This window comes from Tachyglossus aculeatus, chromosome X1 (assembly GCF_015852505.1).
Source record: "Tachyglossus aculeatus isolate mTacAcu1 chromosome X1, mTacAcu1.pri, whole genome shotgun sequence".
Classification (NCBI taxonomy): domain Eukaryota; kingdom Metazoa; phylum Chordata; class Mammalia; order Monotremata; family Tachyglossidae; genus Tachyglossus; species Tachyglossus aculeatus.
Genome location: NC_052101.1, coordinates 2,909,012 through 2,916,789, shown reverse-complemented (window position 1 = coordinate 2,916,789; position 7,778 = coordinate 2,909,012).

The following is a 7,778-nucleotide window of genomic DNA, read 5'->3' as shown; positions in this document are numbered from 1 at the left end:
GATTCCAAAGCCCGTGCCCTTTCCACTGAGCCACACTGCTTCTCTAAGACATTAATATAAATGACATTAGACATTAATGACAAAAGACATTAATATAAATAAATATTTTATGTTATATTATTTAGAGTTATATAAGCGCTTAATACAATGCTCTGCACACAGTAAGCACTCAATAAATATGATTGAATGAATGAACATCAAACATGGCTAAAATCTGCCCTTTCCTCAATCCACACTCTTACCATGTTAATCCACGCAGTTTGTCCTATTGCATCTTGATTACAGGATCTTCCTTTCTGACTCTGACCTCCCTGCCTCCTGTCTCTCCCCACTCTGGTCCATACTTCGCTCAGCTGCACAGATCATTTTGCTACAAAAACATTTGATCCATGTTTCCCCAATCCTTCAGTGGTTGGTCATCCACCTCCACATCACACAAGAACTCCTTACCATCGGGTTAGAAGAATTCAGTCACCTTGGCCCTTCCTACTTCATCTCACTTCTCTTCTACTACAACCCAACCAACACACTTCACTCCTCTAATGCCAACCTAATCTCTTTACCTTGATCTTGTCTATCTTGCTGCCGACCTCTAGCCCATGTCCTGCGTCCGGCCTGGAACACAGTTCCTTTTCACATCTGACAGACAATTACTCTCCCCCTCCTTCTAACCCCTATCAAAAGCACATCTCCTCCAAGAAGCTTCCCTGATATGCCCTCATTGCCTTGTTTTCCACTCCATTCTGTGTAACTTGCTGACTTGCTTCCTTAATTGCTTCTAGACTGTGAGCCCACTGTTGGGTAGGGACCGTCTCTATATGTTGCCAACTTGTACTTCCCAAGCACTTAGTACAGTGCTCTGCACACAGTAAGCGCTCAATAAATACGATTGATTGATTGATTGATTGATTCATCACCCAACCCAGCTTCACAGCACTTATGTACATATCTGCAATTTATTTATATTAATATCTGTCTCCCCCTCTAAACTTGTTGTGGGTAGGGACTGTAGTATTGATGTGTTGTTCTCTCCCAAATGCTTAGTAGATGGTCTACATCATATGGACTTTGATGATGGAGAGAGCTGTGATCTCGTGGATTTGAAGGAGAAGGAAGTTCCAGGAATGAGGAAGGGACTGAACACAAATTTAGAGGCAGGGGAGACAAGAGGCAAGGAAAGTAGATGAGCTTGAGAAGAATGGGGAACATGAGCTGGGACGTGGTGGGAGGTGAGCAGATCAAGGATATTTCAAGCTGGAGCACTACTAGAATTTGGAAGAGTTTTTTTTGTTATTTTTTTTCTTTAATGGTTTTCATTAAGCGCTCACTATATGCTGGGCACTGTACTAAGCTGTGGGGTAGATACAAGTTAGTCAGGTAGGACATAGTCTGTGTTGCACATATGACTCACAGTCTTAATCTCCCTACATGACCTAGTGGATGGAGCATGGGTCTGGAAGTTAAAAGGACCAGGGTTTTAATTCCAGTTTCCACCTTGTCTGCTATGTGACCTTGGGCAAGTCACTTAACTTCTCTGTGCCTCACTTACCTCATCTGCAAAACAGATATTAAGACTGTGAGCCACATGTTGGACATGAACTTTGTCCAACCTGAGTAACCTTTATCAACCCCAGCGCTTAGTACAGTGCCCAGCACATAGTAAGTGCTTAGCAAATGCTGTATAAAAAAGGGAAAAAGCTAAATAGCAGAAGCAGGATTAGAACCCAGGTCCTCTTACTCCCAGCTTGTACTTTTTCAACTAAGCAATGCTGCGCCTACAGATTCATTTCTTCAAAGACAGTTTCTGAAGCACTCACAGAGAAGCAGCATGGCTCAGTGGAAAGAACAAGGGCTTTGGAGTCAGAGGTCATGGGTTCAAATCCCAGCTCTGCCAATTGTCAGCTGTGTGACTTTGGGCAAGTCACTTAACTTCTCGGGGCCTCAGTTCCCTCATCTGTAAAATGGGGATGAAGACTGTGAGCCCCCCATGGGACAACCTGATCACCTTGTAACCTCCCCAGGGCTTAGAACAGTGCTTTGCACATAGTAAGTGCTTAATAAATGCCATCATTAATAAATGCCATCATCAGTCATCTTTGTTGCCATGTTTTTCCTGGTCTTGTTAGTGATCCCTTCATTTGGAACCTTAGCAACATTCCTGCCCTCTACCTTTTGATTGTCTATGAACTGTTTTCTGCCAAAGCTGGAGCAGGATTTGCAGGTCCTTATGACTTGCAGGCCCGCATTCTATCCATTAGGCCATGCTACCTCCTGTGGCCTGGTGGCTGTATTATCTGTAATTTATTTATTTTATTTGTACAATTTATTCTATTTATTTTATTTTGTTAATATGTTTTGTTTTGTTCTCTGTCTCCCCCTTCTAGACTGTGAGCCCACTGTTGGGTAGGGACCATCTCTATATGTTGCCAACTTGTACTTCCCAAGCGCTTAGTACAGTGCTCTGCACACAGTAAGCGCTCAATAAATACGACTGAATGAATGAATGAATGAATCTGTAATGTGTGTGTGCCGAGTTTAGGGAATCCAAGTTTTGGCTAGAACACTGCTATTCTTGCTTGGCCTTGGCACTGGAGATGTGACTTTCTGGCTGTGGCCAGAAGGCTTCACTTTCATCTACTTGAGGAAAGTCTGTGGGGAGAAAGTGGGTTCGAAGAGAGACTTTGAAAAGCCAGAAGGAGGTGGTTTGAGAAAGTAAAGGGAGGATTTCTGAGGAATTAGAAATAGGATAACCCTCTCGGGGTCACACCTGGAGAGTTTCCAGTCCTCTACCAGTCTCAACTATAAGAGGGAGAGTCAAGCAGAGGCATTCCCTCTCCATTCCTAGCTGGGGCAGTGGCTAGCGAGTGGAAGGAAATCTTCTACAAATCAAAACCCACCTGTGCTGGGCAGCAGTTGCATGGAAAAGAGTCAAGGGTGGATTCTCAAGCACGGAGGAAGGTAGTGGTAAACCACTACCATATTTTTACCAAGAAAACTCTCTGGATACACTACCAGAATGATTGCAGAGGGAGTTGGGGCATTCCGGGAGAGATGTGTCTGTGGCGTCGCTATGGGTCAGAGATGACTTGACAGCAAAAGTCAAAACAAGAAATAGGCTCTGTACGGAGAAAAAGACGCGGAGAGGGTGTGAGAAAGAAGACTCATATTTTCACAGGTCTTCAGAGTTTGTAGTTCCCTGTCCCACTAAGCCCTCTAGGAACCCAGAAAGGAGTTAGTTCAGTGCTGCTAGAATAAAAGCAAGAATATTGAGACCGTTTCTTAGAGAGGTCGGGTCTCTGTTGATAATGTTAGAATGAATATATAATTAAATCCACTTGTGCATATTGGAACAGCTTAGATTTGGTTCTTAGATATGGAGATGGTATTTGACCAGGTCAAATAGTTTTTTCTCCTTCCTCTATTTGCAAAACTTTCGACTAACTTGGACCAGTTAGATTTAATCTTCTATCACTTACTGAAGTCACGGGGATTGGTAAATACTGGGGTTACATGAACAACCTGACCTTTTCTAGGCTACTGCACAGAGAAGATTCAAGTTATCCTTGATTTGTTAACTGGACATTTACAGGGTGGTTGTAATTGTTTAAATCCAGGCTGATCACAGCCTTCACTTTAAGGAGGGAGGAAAATCATGCATAGGCATTTTAATTTGTTGCATCTACCCTTCTGAATTCTGAATCGTTTAATTTCTAGGATAATTTCAGTGATGGATCAAGTTACAGTTTTTCTTTGTGCACCGCTGAGCACCGCATTGCAATAATCGTTAAGTGTTCAGAGAACAAATTAAAATCTTATTTCAATAAAAAGGGATTTACCAATGTAGAAAAGTTGGGTGTTTAAGACGATTTGATATCATCTTCAATTCTATAATTCAAGGATACAAGTAGGTTTTCACGGATGTTTTAGAACAGAAGACTCGAGGAAGTCAAATGTTTCTGCAAACCAGTTGAAAATTGAGTTAAGAGCTGTGAAGAATGATCAGCAATGCCATCCCCTCTACTCTCTAACCCTTATTCCCAAGACTGTAAACTCCTTGCAGACAGGAATCTTTTCTACTTCAGTGTGTACTACAGTGCACTGTAGTGTGCATACTCTGCACACTGTAGGCACTTAATAAACACTATTGGTTGATTGCTAATGTATATGTGTATATATATAAAAGCAAATTTATATTCTATTCTTTCCTGCTACCTGTAATTTATTTCCACATCCCTCTGTCTTCCCTGCTAGATTGTAAGATCCTTAAGGGCAAGGATCTTGTCTCTATTGAATTGTTCTGCTAATGGACTTAAACTTCTCAGGATGGGGTCAATGCTCACTTTTTCCTTCACTGAAAACAAATGGACTGCCAAATTTAACAGGCTGAGGAATTGCCTGACCCGATTATGATTCAGGAAATGGTGGAATTAAACTGAAGTTCAGCCTCCCCTTGGCTGCCTCATTAAAACACAATGAGAAGGAGTGTTTTTGTTTCTTTTTAAGTGGCATTTGTATGTACTTACTATATGCCAGGCACGGTACGAAGCACTGGGGTAGATACAACATAATCAGGCTGGATACAGTCCATGTCCTACTTGGGGGTCACAGTCTTAATCCCCATTTTACAGATGGGGTATCTGAGGTACTGAGAAGTTAAAGGACCTGCCCAGGGTCACACTGAAGACAAGTGCTAGAACCAGGATCAGAACCTAGGTCCTTCTCACTTCCAGGCCTGTGTTTTATCCATCAGGCCATGCTGCTTCTTTAGGGTGTTCTTACGTTTTGCACTTTCCTTTCGTACTTTACAATCAGTTACCTCCTCCCTGTAGTAATTAGGGAAACGTCCACAATTCTACAAAATAGGAAACTAAAACAGGTGGCAGAACAAATTCAAAATAAATGATTTGTAATGTAACATTTCCACTTCCTGATTGACCTCAGAAAGTCAAGTAGACATATCATCTCCATTTGTGCTTTATCGTGGAGAATTGGAGAGCCCTCTCTGTTAGTCTCTTCTCGATTCAGTAATAAAAGAAATTAATAAAGTGATGATACATTAGTGACCATATACAATTGAAACTCAATTACAGTATCTCAAGGGATAGGAAGCAGGAAGCTGAGTTCCTGGTTGTAACATTAGTGTTCATTTTGCTGCAGCTTTTTGCATTCCTCGTCAGGGCAAGGCATGGGAATTGAAGAGGTTTTCTTTCTGTCAGATACAGGTTAAAATGGCAGAGTGGAGATTCATTCATTCATTCAATCGTATTTATTGAGCACTTACTGTGTGCAGAGCACTGTACTAAGCGCTTGGGAAGTACAAGTTGGCAGCACATAGAGATGGTCCCTACCCAACATCAGGCTCACAGTCTAGAAGGGGGAGACGGACAACAAAACATATTAACAAAATAAAATAAATAGAATATGTAAATACGTACAAGTAAAATAAATAGAGTAATAAATCTGTGCAAATATATATACAGGTGCTGTGGGGAGGGGAAGGAGGTAGGGTGGGGGGGATGGGGAGGGGGAGAGGAAGGACGGGGCTCAGTCTGAGCAGAGGCAGAGACAGAGATGTAGTGTCAAAACACCATAGAGACGAGGGCCTTCATTCATTCAATCGCATTTATTGAGCGCTTACCGTGACCAAAGCACTGTACTAAGCACTTGGGAGAGTACACTATAACAACAAACAGACACCTTCCTGCCCACAGAGAGCTCACAGCCTAGACAGGGAGACAGACATTAATATAAATCAATTAATAAATAGATTAAATACATACATATTTAAGACATTACAGATATATACAGATGTATACGTATGTGCTGTGGGGATGGGAGGGAGAAGGAATGAAGGAGCAAGTAAGAGCAGCACAGAAGGGAGTGGGAGAAGAGGAGGGCTTAATAAATATGATTGAAAGAAAGAAGACCCTCCTGGCTCTATGGTACTTTGACACTACATCTCCACCCCACCATTTTACCCTGTATCTGACAGAAAGTCAGGGAAGGCTTCTTGGAGGAGATGTGCCTTCAATAAGATTTTCAGGAGATTATCTAGTCCAATCCTCTGCCTCAAGAAGAAAGAAACTGGTGGACCACCTCCCTGAGTCTCAAGGACCGGGAACCTGGACCGGGGAATTGATCATAACTTAGCCCAGCTCCAGTCTCACTCCCTCTCCCTGTGCCAATTCCTCACCTAGTGCATCTCTTTATTACTAAATAATACATTGTCTTTCACTGTGAAAAAATATCAAATACCATTTGACGTACAGAATGATCCTTATGACAAAATTTGGATGATTCATAAATCCTTTGGTTTAAAATTGCATCTAACACTCCTCTAATGGATTCTAAAAGATGGATGTGGTTATGATTCCAGTGCTGTGGGTTGGCATCTTGACAGATCCTATGACTACGGTGTTTGACACACAGTAAGTGCCTAGCAAATTCCATAAAAAAATAAGTTTCTAACCAATGGAGAAGTGAGCTGCAAGATTTCCCAAGATAGTGAATTATGTTGCATAAATTCAATCAATCAATGGTATTCATTTAGTGCTTACTATGTGCACAGCACTGTATTAAGTACTTGGGACAGTACAGTACAACAGAATTTGCAGACACATTCCCTGCCCATAAAGAGCTTACTGTCTAGATGGGAAGACAGATATTACTATGAATAAATAACTTATAATACATAATTTAAAAATATATACATAAGTGCTGTGGGGTTGGGGTTGGGATGAATATCAGAAGCCGCATGGCATAATGCCTAGAGCATGAGCCTAAGACTCAGAAGGTCATGGGTTCTAATTCCAGCTCTGCCATTTGTCTGCTATGTGACCTTGGGGAGGTCACTTCACTTCTCTGGGCCTCAGTTACTACATCTGGAAAATGGGGATTGAGAGTGTGAGCCCCACATGGGACAGGGGACTGTGTCCAACCTCATTTGCTTGTAATGATAATAATGTTGGTGTTTGTTAAACACTTACTATGTGTCAAGCACTGTTCTAAGCGCTGGGGTATATTCAAGGTAATCAGGTTGTTCCACATGGGGGTCACAGTCATAATCCCCATTTTACAGATGAGGTAACTGAGGCACAGAGAAGTTAAGTGACTTGCCCAAAGTCACATAGCTGATGAGTGGCAGAGCCAGGATTAGAACCCATGACCTCTGACACAGCTGACGAGTGGCAGAGCCGCGATTAGAACCCACAACCTCCGACTCCCAAGCCCGTGCTCTTTCCACTAAGCCGCAATGCTTCCACTCCAGGGCTGAGAACAGCACCTGGTACATAGTAAGTGCTTATCAAATACCGATATTATTATTGTCAAATATGCACCGGTCACAGAGTGAAGTGTATAGATTTCAAGGAATGCATTTTGGATAAGGAGCTTGGAGTCCAAGAAATGGTGAGGGAAGCCAGGAGCTTAATGACAAAATCTTGTGCCCAGGAACTTTTCAGAAAGGATCAGAAAGGGAAGCAGGACAGGCGGACCAGCAGTGGACTGGGACCTGCCCCTGTCCCCACTCTCTTCCTCTTCCTCCACCGTCTCCTAGTTTCATAGAGTCACACCCGTTCTTGTCCGTCACTGTAGGTGACTTCTGTTCCTCCGATTGCAGGGTTGGGCTGGGCAGGGCCGAACTGTTCAGATCACGGTGAGACAGCAAGCCATTGTCAGTGCTGTTCCATAATGGTGAGTAAAATGCTGTGGGCTTTGGCAGTACAGTTACCCTGTGGATCTTGTGAATGGCACTCGTGTGCTGGGCTAATCTAGGAAGC